Raw genomic sequence first — 13284 nt, 5'->3', positions numbered from 1 at the left:
AAAGTTGAATGCTATATGAACAAAAATAAAATCCACAAAAATAGGATCTTAAGGTTTTATATTAAAGAGAGTATCAGATCTCCTGCATAGATCACTCATACGTCAGAGGTGGTCAATAATTTCAATCTATTTCAGTAAATAAAAAAAATTTAAGAGTGATATCATAATTTGATTTGTCTTAGTGTCTGGTTCATATCGAGATAATTATGTTTCGTTGTGGTAAGATCTAACTACAGTGATGATCGACTCGATCTTTTCTAGTAAAAAAACTTCAACAATTTGTTAATAGTCTAGTTTTGATTAAATTATATTTTATATGAAATTTTTAATTTACTTTAAATTAATATTATATTTAAATTAGATAATTTGTGCACTTGTTAGACACTATTATTACATAAGAGACATTTTACATTGGATATTTTTTATTTTTATGTCACCTATATTAATGGGGCGCCAATTTATTAGATTCACACTAATTTAATTAACAAAAAATGAGGTATTTTTTTTATGGGCTTTTAGTCCATTATACAATTTAAAAGGAGACTTCTCCCTACAACCCTAACCCTTTTTCTTGTATCCAAAAAATATTTTTAATTTCCGCTTTGCCCTTGCAGTAAAAAAGTAAAAGTAACGGAAGAGAAAAAAAGTATGTTGCGGATGTTGACATCCGTAACATAAATTGACATCTATTGAAATTGTATTACGAATGTCGACATCCGCAATACATTTTTTAATTACCCCTGTTTTTAATTTTTTTTTAATGAAAGCATACTCAAGTAAATGAAAAAAAAAATTATCGAACCACTATATTAATCTTTATACATATTATACAATTTTTACTGAAATTTATGGATAACAAATTTTATCCAAAAAAATTACATATGAAAAGAAGAAAAGAAAAGTATGTTGCGAATGTCGACATCCGCAACATAACCTGACATCCGTTGAAATTTTATTACGGATGTCGACAATAATATTAAAAAGATAATAATAAAATAACAATAAAAATAAAAATAAACAAAAATTAGTGTCAAAGAAAACAATTAGGATACATGTTTTTAATTACAATTTTAATTCTTCGTTTGTTTTTTCAATTTTCTTTTTATCATTCAATTTATTATGTTTGTATTTTCTTTATCATTGTGTTTATTTGTGCTTATTTATTGTAGTGGATGAAGATACAAATGAGGTTGTTTTTGCGTAAAGGGATTTGACGATTATTTGAGGGAACACGCGGAATGAGTAATATTATTTATGCAATGTTATTTGACCAGAGTATTTTTCATTTTTATTAAATTGTGCATGACACCGTTAAAAACTGCACATGAAACATTGAAATAATGAAATAAAAGGTATCTAAAAATAAAATTAATAAAAAAATAACACAACATCTAAATAAAATAATAATGACAATAATATTAATTTTATTACAATGTAATATTTAATAAATTATTTTCAACAAATAATGTTTTTATTTTATTTTAAATTAATTTTAATCTATTAAAATATTTTTTTATCATATCCATTAAATCATTCACAAATTTATATAAACTTTTTGATCAAATTTTTTACTTTGACCTTTATATCTTTCAAACAAATAACATTGATTTCTCTTGTTAAATTGTTAAATTCATGCATTTATTTTTCGTTGAACAATGTACCAAAATAAATAAAATTATAGTGTTTAATACATATCACTGTTACTGTTGAAGGTGATATCAATTATCACGTGACAAAGACCAAATAGATCGGATTACAATTGAATTGTAATGTTTGAACTTGTGTTACACTCTTAAACGAAAAAAGTTACATCCTAACTAAAAACTATAATTTTTGACCTAATAGTAACTACCGAATCCTAACAATCACATCATCCATTCTCTTAACATTAAAATACACATTTTTTATTCGGAGCTGAGGATAAGAACTGTTTTAAAAAATCAAAGAAAAAAGAAAAAAATACAAATGAAAATGTCTTTATTTAAAAATTTAGTGAAAGAAAATAGAAATTAATTTTAGTTCTTCATTGGAATTATCACAAACATGACCTTGTATGATAAATCCTCCCTAATTATTTTCTTTTGTTAAAAGCGGGTGCCTAATAAACTATCCCTATTGAATTAGAGGAGATTCCCAAGAACCACGCTCCTTATTATTCCTTTTATCAACCCATTTCATCTCATCTTTTTAGGGTAAAATAAATAAAATATTTTAATTTTAATGAAGAGATAAAAAACAAATTCACTCTAAAATTTTAAGAATTTAAAACAAAATTAAACTTACCTATAGACCGATATCATCCAATATATTCAAAGATAGAAAAGATTATCATCTTTCTAATAAGGATAGTATCATTTTAGTATCAGAATCAGGTTCAATTTTGTATCAAAGTATAAGGACAAAAAAACATATATGTAACCCATTTATAAATCTTCCTTTTTATATAATAATTAATTTTTTCACCTCTATCTAATGAAACACTTAATCTTATACTTTGAATTTCCGATATATACTTTCTCACATTCTTACCGTACAATGCCAAGATATAAATCTATTTCTATAAATTTTGAAAAACAAGTTACGTAACATTTTTCATATATAAGGACATGCGAGCACAATAAGATTAAGAATACAAGTTATAACTAAGAATACATATCTGTTTACATTTAACACCCAATATATTTGAAGTGAAAAGGCAATAATATTCAAATTTATGGAATCATCAAGGAGACGCAGCACTAATAAACAAATCTTTACTTGATAAGTTGAATTTCCTCTCCATAAGAAGAAGATGATTTGCAATGCTTTCCAAGAGAGACATTGCAGAGACTAAAAAATCATCAAAATGAGACATAAAAGTAATGATACAGTGTAAACTAACCAACCCTGCCATTCACCTTAGCATCAAACTGCTCCACAATATCATCTGCTTTCAACCTTTGAGAAATCTGGTCACACAAGAGCAATAAGGGAATCTAGAAATAGCAGAAGACATAATCATAATTTGGTAAGTTCAAAGTCAGAGAAAACATACTTGTCTCCAAGCCCTTTTGTCTTGGACGCGATCCACAGTAACCAAGATCATTTTTAATATCCGACACAAGAAGAACCTTGAAGAAATATATCGCAATAAAAACGCGAGCATAAATGAGTGTATTAGCTGCAGTGGAAGGTAACTTAAAAGAGAACTGAATGAAAATGAACCTTGCCATTGGCTTTTGCAAGTTTGTCACAAATAGCTTTCATTTGAGGTGAATAATCCTTTAGAACATCTGTTTGAAATGTGGTTCCATTTGCATCCTCCTCCTCCTCCTCTTCTGGGGAGTTGAATTTAGTAATTTCAAACTCAAACCTTTGTCAACAAGGCTCAATTGAGGAAAAATCTTTATATTGACCTTCTCAGCATCCTCCAATTCCGAAGAAGATGGTTGTGGTTCAAAACGAAGACCCGGAATGCAAAGGAGGTTCCTCCATATGGCTCTTTTGACGGTGCGGTTCAAATGGAGATTGGAGGATGAAAGAGTGGGTGAGCCTTGAAGTTTGACCCATAAGGCTGCAAGAGTGATTCCATCTTCAATTCCACTACATATCTCTTCCACTGCCACATTGACAATGGAGTCCATTCTCTTCTCTACAGAATTAAAGTCTCTCTTCTTTCTTTCAAGCCTAGAATAATGGATAAAGCCTTGTATGTTCAATAACTAACACAACAAAATCAAATGGAGTTCTTCCAGGATGATGTATACAATTACAAAATGAATAGTTTGTAGATAAGAACAATAGGAACAACCTTCATTAGAGGTCAAAAGAATGTCTTGCTCTGATAAACACATGATTCTACACTAAGACAAGACAAATTTTATTTGAGTGGCCAGAGTTTTGGTTCAATGCCAATTGACAAAATCATTATAATTGGCATATAGTCTCATACAACAATCTCTAAACAGCTGAATCAACCAGCTTTCACAGCCCCATAATAGTTTAACACATCCTGTCTAGGCACATCTGTCAGATTTTTTCTAATCATCTGCCAAAACAAATCAAAAAAATGTAAAATGACAATCTATACACTGATATGAAAGGAATTTGTAAGATTTCATATCTCTTTGTAAATGACTATGAAACTAAAAACAGCCCAGCAAAAGAATGTGTGTGGTGTGGTGTGGTAACTCACTAACAGCAATGTGCTGAAAACAGACCGCTACACTGTGAGCTCAAAACAGCAACACAACACAAATACATGGCAGCCCAGAAACATCTCAATTAAATTTGCAGCAAATAATTACAACAATTTACTACCAAAACAATTGTTCATTAAAATAAAATGAAAGGCTCTATATGGTCACCTCTAATCCAGAGAAGCCTTTTCCGGCAACAGCTATGAAATCTAAATGGGATAAATCACAGCAACACCAACCACAGAATGGCTCGAAATTGGGGGTTGGATCACACAAACACCAATGGCAGATACCTTCGACTCCAATGAGGGGAAATCAAAATTAGGATTAGGGCTACAAATCAGAGTGTTAGGGAAGCAAAAGACGAGTTAGGAATGAACCTGTTCGTGGTGGTCGGCCTTTGTCGTCGCTGAGGTCGTAGCTTGGTGGTTGATTCGCCTTTCGTGGCCAGCAAGGTATCGACGTCGACGACGGAGGAGGAAACCACTGGTAGCGGAGAATGAGTATTAATTTGGTGATTTATATATTATTGTATGATTCTAATTATTTTTTTAACCTTATACGTGTTCTTGCTTTACATTTCATTTGTAATAAAATATGTTACTTAAATTTTAATCTTATTTTTGAATGTCCAATTAATTTCAATTTATTTTCATTTATACAATTTAATTATATTTTATATTTCAAATGTGTGTTAATATTAACCTGTTTTTTTTTCTATATTATTTGGCTACTTTTAAATTTAAGTTAAATTTATAAATAAAAATAGGTTGAATGGAAATTATTTCACCATTAATAATAAATACTTTACTTTATTATAATTAGATAAAATAAAATGGAAAAATATTAGAAAAACATTTATGTGAAAAGATAAGACATTTCTATTGATATGCTAGGTAAACTTAAAAGTTAAATTTTCAATTATATTTTCTCCCGTGATTAGTATAATATTAAGACTCAATTTCTCCACACAAAAAAAAAAAATAGTAAATTTTATATAGAGTCAATTTTTAGAATTTAAGCCAAACATAAACTTAAAGCGGGAAAAGCAATGTTTTCAAAGAAAGAAAACAACTCTGCTTAAAATATTTTGTAAAAATTGTGAGAATTCAAAATTATTATATCTATTTTTACTGCATGTCTTTGGAATTTTTTCCTTTTTCCCTTTTACATTATTTTCCCTATAATTTTTTTTTTCAATCACACTAATTAACATTTTAACAAAACTACTCTTGAATATATGCAATAATTATATACATGAAAGAGGAGAATAGAATTTCGGAACTTATAAAAGTACTTCAAATTATTAACAACATTATCATTAATAATTTAAATCGGTTTATATCTTTTTATTCTTTTTATTAATTTGGATTTTATATGTTTATTATTTGAAGTTTTAATGATCACGCATTTTGAAATTTTAAAATATATTATCAATAAATGTAATGTATTTTTAATGCTACATTACCAAAAAACTGAATAAAGAATCTCAATTTCTTGTAAACCTGTTATTTTTGTTATTAGGTGTCAATACACAATTTTGGAGTTTATAAATCATTTTCCATTTCTTAGTTTTAAAATGTGGTTAAAAGAAGTTTTACACATAACTCAACTTTATTACTTGTTATTTTGGTATTAGACTCTTGCACAAATGTAAAAATTGAGGACTGCTACATAGTTTCTGGAGATGACTGTGTAGCAGTATAAAGTGAGTGGGATGAGTATGGCATAAAGTTTGGATGACCAACAAAGCATTTGGTATATGAAGAGATTTTACCAATTATATGTTGGAGCTCAAGAACTCGTGTAGATACCATCAAATGAATTTTGATTCATCTAATGGATGTTGTTCTTTTTAACATGTCTTAAAATATATTTATTAATTTTAATATTTTAAAATATATTAAAAAAATTTAAAATATCTACATTAATCTTCAATAAAAAAATAACACCAAAAGATCTACACTAAAAAAATCTTGACTCAGACATTAAATGTGCATGACATTTGTATTAAGATATCTCCTATAATTGTTCATATTTAAGTCTAGAATTTTTCATTGTTATCCAAAAGTTATTGCTTCTATGAAATTTATAAAATATAATGATCAGTTAATTTGTTCTTTGTAACTATAAAGTTTATAGGAAAATGATTAGTTAATCTACATTCAAATATTCATCAACATTTTGAAAAAGAATAAAGATTGTAAATTTTTATTTTCTGATTCATAACTTACTTTTTGACAATAAGTAAGAAAATGATGAATTATCCCATATATACACTAACAAAAATTAATTTCAGTTGTTGTTTATTTAAATATTTGAAATATTTTTGTATTCAAATTATTAGTTTACTTATTTTTTATTTGTCAAATTAGATTGAATTAGCATAAGTATTTTAACTAATAAATCACAGTATACAAAATAAATACAATAATTAATTTAAAATTTAAAATTATATGTTAATTTTTAATTTTTCAAAAAAGTTACATTATTAAATAAATAAGAAAAAACCAAAAATTGAGTTGACGGATCACCAAAACTACAAATTAGGGCTAGTGAGTGTTTAACAATTTCCAACATATGGTCAGAAATAAAGTCATCACAGCTTTGGCCTATGTTTAATTGTAAATCACCCCAAAAGGTTGGCCATTGTTATCATTATCCTTCAACAAATTTAAAATATCAGCTTTTGATATTGTTGTTCAGTACCGGATGCAGAGATGGTGATACCAGGAAAACCTTTTGCCCGAGCAGAAATTATTTCACCTTCGACTCCATACGTGGCGAAATTCTTGGCTTCTCATGCTATTTGTTAGAATTAATTAAAGGGATCAGAGAAATTCTGTGATGTGATCAATAACTTCACCACTATCACTCGTTAATGCAAGAAATTATTATATTTTTGCACTCTTTTCAATTTATCCAAACAAACAAATATACATTATCTGTTTTCTTCCTTTCTTATTTCTGTTCCTTTAAACAAACTATCTTTTTTATTATCGTCTTCCAATTATTTTCTTTTTTTCATCTAAACATTACTCCTTTAGACACACAAATAATTCTATGAAATGGGTGGTTAATAATGGGGAATGCCGTTGGCTTAAAGGAAAAAGAGAAGTGCAAAAAGAGAAGTGAGAATTTCAATAAGATAAAAATATGTTCAAATACAATCATAGTAGATACCACACCAACCCAATATCTCACATATCTAAACTTCTTCCTAAATTCACAAAGCATAATCATAACAAAACTGCACTAATATATGTTTTAGAGTAGTACCGGTCATTGAAACTCATGGTAAAAACTTACACTTGAAATTTCCAATATACATTTTCTCACATAAATCTATTTCTATAAATTTTGAAAAAACAAGTTATGTAAAATTTTGCGTATGTATGATTTTGGGCCACTATGTAAGGACATATGTGCACAATAAGATTAAGAATACAAGTTATAGTTAATATTCCTTTCTCCTTTAAGAGATTCAACTAAACAAAACCTTCGAAGCAAATGGAAATAGACGAAAATCCAGTCATGAATTCGGAGAAAACAGGACAACTCCTATTTGAAGTTGCAACTAAGATTGAATGAAACCTTGGACGCAACAAATACAATATCATTCTTTTGGTACATCATGGCTCCTTGGATAACAAGTAACCTTGGATATGTATGTTTATGTGTCTAGGAACGAGAAAACGAAGGTAAAATGTTACGGATGAAATTGGAGATATACATTTTTAAAGGGATTCACTTGAGTTACAAATAAGGTTTAATGTTGGATAAATGAAATTCAAACGTGTCACAAGGTTCTTCACTTACTATAAAACTAGGCCATCAAAGCAATGTGGTCAAAGTAACTCGTGAAAGAAATTTACAAACTCCCCAAAATGTAAGACTAATTCACAATTCGGCAAAATGTAAGACTGATTCACAGCTCGGCAAGTGTAAGACCTATCCTTTTAGTGTCGATCTCAAGGTAAGATTCATCTCTTCAGCACTTGTTACTACAAATTTGATATCTTCAGCTTAGGAAAATGGTTGAATATACTCAAACCAATCAAGTGATGAATTATGAAGAGATCGAGGGCTTAGTAAAGAGTAGAAGGATAACTGCTTAATCAAAACCATATGTTCAGGGTACGCGCTTGATGATGCCAAGCTACATGCTTGATGATGTCAGGCTACACACCTGATGCCAAGTTACGTGCTTGATGATGCTAGGCTATGCGCCTGATGCCAAGCTACGTGCTTGATGATATCAAGCTATGTGTCTAATGCCAATCTATATGCTTGATAATGCCAAGCTACACGCTTTATGATGTTAGTGATAGAAATAAAATATGTATAAGATACAATAATACAATATATTCAAGTATGAGTTAAAAATTAAAATTGTGTATCTGGAATTAATGAAGGATTCATGGAAGCACGTAGTATGAGATGCTACTGTTCTTTTTGATAGGTATTCTCAAACGTAAGAGTGTTTTACGTTGTTATTTAAAAACTGACTAATGGGTATCAGTTTTATAACCCCTCAGTAGAGATCAGGGACCTCTCAAAATGTATTTGATTATTCAAGCCCATCACAGACCGTTTATTAAACAATCCAACCCCATCACAGATCGTTCAGCAGAATACCCAAAATTATATATATATATATATATATATATATATATATATATATATATATATATATATATTACCCATACAATAATTAATATTAACAAATAACTTAATTTATTATTAATGCTAATCCATAATAATAACAACATAGGGAATAATAATTTTATATAATAAAATTATATAAAATATAACATTCTCCCACTTGGATAACATTAATAAATTAATTAATTATATTAATTGCAACATAAGTACAAATACCAATTAAGAAATATAAACATGAATCACAAAGATAATATGTGATAGGGATACTTACCATATGCTTAGATTTCTTAAATAATGGATAATATATAGAATAAAAACAAACATAATAAATATGTGATCCCAAAATGGTTCATAAATTCTCTATGTAGAAAGAGAAAAGATGTAACAAAACTGACGTCATTAACAAATTTACATCTCATGAAAACCATAATAATATAAAGTGTAAATCTCAGACTCCTACTAACCCAATACATCAAAAGACTTAACCACACCCATATGAGTTACATGATTTTGAAAAACACCAACAGATAAGCCTTTAGTTAGTGGGTCTGCTAACATATTTTCTGTAGCAGTATGATCAATCCGAGTTTGATAATCCAAAACTTTCTCTCTAACAAACAAAAATTTTATATCAAAATGCTTTGAGCGAGTAGAACTTCTGTTGTTTTGAGATAAATGGACGGCAACAGTGTTGTCACAATATATCACAAGTGGCCTAGAAATACTTTCAACAATTTGAAAGCCAGAAATCAAATTTTTAAGCCACACAGCTTGACAAGTACCTTCATAACAAGCAACATACTATGCATCCATAGTGGAAGTAGCTGTAAGAGTTTGTTTAACACTCTTCCAAGAAATGGCTCCTCCTGCCAACATAAAAATAAAGCCAGAAGTAGGTTTTCGGTCGTCAGGGCAACCAGCAAAATCAGAATCAGAATAACCAATGACCTGAAGTTGATCAGACTTCTTAAAGGTCAACATATGATCCTTAGTTCCCTGCAAATATCTAAAGACCTTTTTAACAGCTTTCCAGATATCCAAACCTGGATCACTCAAGTATCTCCCTAAAGCATTAACAGTAAAAGCAATATCGGGACGAGTACAAACTTGAGCATACATTAAACTACCAACAGCGGAAGCATATGGGACTTTTTTCATTTCAACTTTGTCATTATCATTTTGAGGACACTGAGATTTGGAGAGTTTGTCACCTTTTTGAACAGGTGCTGCACATGAGGAGCAAGAATGCATGTTAAACCTCTTGAGGACTTTATCAATGTATCCTCTTTGAGACAAACCAAGAATGCCACGTGACCTGTCACGAGAGATTTGAATGCCCAAAGCAACAGAAACATCACCAAGGTCCTTCATATCAAAGTGGCTATTTAGTATAAATTTTCTCAATCAAAAGTTCAACACTGCTACTAGTAAGAAGAATATCATCAACATATAAAACAAGAATGATGAAATGACTCCCATTTTTCTTCAAGTAAATGCATTGATCTGAGGCCTTTTCCTTGAAGCCAAAAGAAGTGATCACCTGATCAAATTTCAAATACCATTGCCTAGAAGCTTGTCTTAGTCCATAAATAAACTTCTTCAACCTGCAAACCAAATGCTCCTTACCTTTTTTAGCAAAACCATTAGGTTGAACCATATACACTTCTTCAAATAAATCTCCATTCAAAAAAGCTGTTTTGACATCCATTTGATGAAGCTCCAAATCAAAATGAGCTACTAAAGCCATAACAACACGAAAAGCATCCTTAGTAGAGATCGGTGAGAAAGTCTCCTTATAATCAATGCCATCCCTCTAACTATAGCCTTTTGCTACAAGTCTGGCTTTATACCTTTCAACTTTTCCATCTGGACTACACTTAGTCTTGAAGACCCATTTACACCCAACTGGTTTACAACCTAGTGGCAAATCCACAAGATCCCAAACATCATTATGGGCCATAGAAGCTAACTCATCAGGCATAGCATTTAACCAATCATCACCATGAGAATTAGAGATAGCCTCTTCAAAAGTAGTAGGATCATCAACATTATTTAGATCATATTCATGCTCTTGAAGATACACTAGATAATCATCAGATATAGAAGACCTGCGTACTCTTTGAGATCTCCTCAAAGAAATTTCTTCAACAACATCATCATGAACTTGTTCATCTACTACAGGTGATGTGGCATCCACAAGATCTGGAACAAATTCATTTTCATCACAGACAACTGAAATGACATTATCTGCAGGAAGATAAATGGATGACATGGGAATAACAACACGGTATTCTCTAAAAGTGACTGGTCGTGGTGTATTGCTCCCACTGTCCAAATCATCCTCAAAGAATATCGCATGGTCAGACTCAATAACCCGCATAGAGTGAGAAGGACAATAAAACCTGCTACCACGAGAACCCACACAATAACCAATAAAGAACCCACTGACAATCTTGAGATCATGTTTTTTTAACTGAGGATTATAAGGCCTCACCTTCGCCTTACAACCCCACACATGGAAATGTCTCAAACTTGGCTTCTTCCCAGACATGAGTTCATTAGGAGTCTTTGAAACAGACTTGTTAGGTACTTGATTAAGAATATACACAATAGTCCTTAAAGCATCTCCCCAAAAGAAATCTGGTAAAGAGGAATGACTCAACATACATCTCACCATCTCCAAAAGAGTGTGATTCCTCCTTTCTGCAACTCCATTTTGCTGAGGAGTAATAATAGCTATCATTTCATCAATTGTCCATTCCTCCTTCTGAGTGTTGTAAGAAGTCTTCAACACATCAAACTGAGAAGGAAGAGATTCCATAACCTGCCAAATCAAGTAACTATCACCAAGATCTACCTTTAGAGATTTGAGTTTGTTATAATAGTGCACAAGCTTCATCATATGCTCACGAACACCATTGACACCATCATATTTGGTCTTCTCAAGAAGTGACAGATATTGACCCTTTTGAGCTTTATCAAAAGTTTTAAACTTCTCACCAACTGATCTCATAAAATCCTTAGCATTGTCATTATCTAGAATGCTCTGTCGAATAGACTTCTCCATGGTATATCTCATCACCATCAGGCACACCCTGTTCGAGTGTTCCCATTTTTCACGAGAAGCTCTCTGGACAGTAGTGGACTCAGGCGTAAGAGCTGAAGGTTCTGCTTCTCTCAAAGAAAAATCCATGTTGGTAATTACTAGATACAAATCCAAAAATTCTTTCCAGTCCTCAAAATTTGTCCCATTTAAAGTTTTGACCGAAGTCAATGGCATAGGCAAAGAAGCTGGTATCAAAATAACAAAGAAACATTTAATACACACTTATTGTGTAAATAAACAAAATAAATGTTTCTGAATACACAGCAAAATATGCCTATGATATCAAATTATTTCTCATTCACTATGATCCCGCCTAAGGGTCCCGAATCATAATAATTAAGAAATATAATAAAATATAAAATATAATAAAATACAATGCACATCTCATGTCAAAAGAAATCTAATACCGATAGGGTACAAGACAAATACGTGACATAATAAAATTCAAAAAATACATTGTATCAAGAAAAGTAAAATGCATTAATAATAAAATACCGATGGGGTATAATTAATATTAATGTAATATCAAATTAATTAATTAAATATTTAAATTATGTCGTTCTCACAAAATTTCATACAATTGTACCCACGATAGGTGAATTAACAATTATATAAAATTATATCATGCTTAACAAAAATATAATAAATTATATAATGCATGAAATAATAATAATAATAATTATTATTATTAATTTAATTATTTATTTATTTATTTTATTATTATTAAATATAATTATATTATTAATTGTTATTATTATTCCCGTAGTTACGGGGTTCTTTTCCTATAGTCAATGCAGTGTTCATTGTTTTCAAAGATTCAAAAAGATGTACATAAATCTGGTGCACGTGGGCCATTGGTGCGAAACATAAGCCACCAAAAGTGACCATCATCCACAACGAACCACTGTTGAGCATAACGTCGACGCGAACCACTGCTCCGTGATGAAAACGATGATCACTGCTGCTGCGCATAACGCAGACCATCACCACGCAGATCGAGCAGCGTCGGGATGCAGTGTCAAACATTTCTCGTGAAAGAGAAAATGAAAATGGTTGGTGGTCAAACGAGAGAAACCTGGCTTTGATTTAGGGCTTTGAAACGTGATGCACAATGATTTGGGGCTTTGATTTCGAATATTGATTTATCCAAAAACCAATTGATATTGATATATTAGGTTTTGAAAAACAATAAAAAATCTCACGAGCACAGATCGTGAAATTCCAGAAAGGGGATTTTACTCCTAATTAGGGTTCCAAATTTGGTGCTTTGATAATATTAATTAAACTACATCAGACCAATAATTAATAAATAATTAAACTCCTTAATCAAATTTT

At 30.4% G+C, this 13284-nt stretch overlaps 1 long non-coding RNA gene and 1 pseudogene across 4 annotated transcripts; both read right to left on the bottom strand.

Moving 5' to 3' along the window:
* Positions 1-2587: 2587 nt before the first annotated feature.
* LOC114185780 (uncharacterized) lies at positions 2588-4705 on the bottom strand. 4 transcript variants are annotated; one of them, XR_003604893.2, is made up of 5 exons: positions 4559-4705; positions 4347-4471; positions 3791-4027; positions 3035-3666; positions 2589-2948 (listed from the first exon to the last, which is right to left on the bottom strand). It is a non-coding gene; the product is annotated as an uncharacterized LOC114185780 (long non-coding RNA). The 4 variants fall into 4 exon arrangements; XR_014995159.1 differs by having other exon boundaries at positions 2588-2948; positions 3035-4027; positions 4347-4477; positions 4559-4679; XR_003604892.2 differs by having other exon boundaries at positions 3035-4027.
* Positions 4706-9644: 4939 nt separating this feature from the next.
* LOC146886098 (secreted RxLR effector protein 161 pseudogene) lies at positions 9645-10214 on the bottom strand (annotated as a pseudogene).
* Between the last annotated feature and the right edge of the window lie 3070 nt (positions 10215-13284).

Source organism: Vigna unguiculata, chromosome 5 (assembly GCF_037176805.1).
Source record: "Vigna unguiculata cultivar grain cowpea cultivar isolate G323 ecotype 2 chromosome 5, ASM3717680v1, whole genome shotgun sequence".
NCBI lineage: Eukaryota > Viridiplantae > Streptophyta > Magnoliopsida > Fabales > Fabaceae > Vigna > Vigna unguiculata.
The sequence above is the reverse complement of the archived record's forward strand: the minus strand, read 5'-3'. Positions and strand labels throughout refer to the sequence as shown.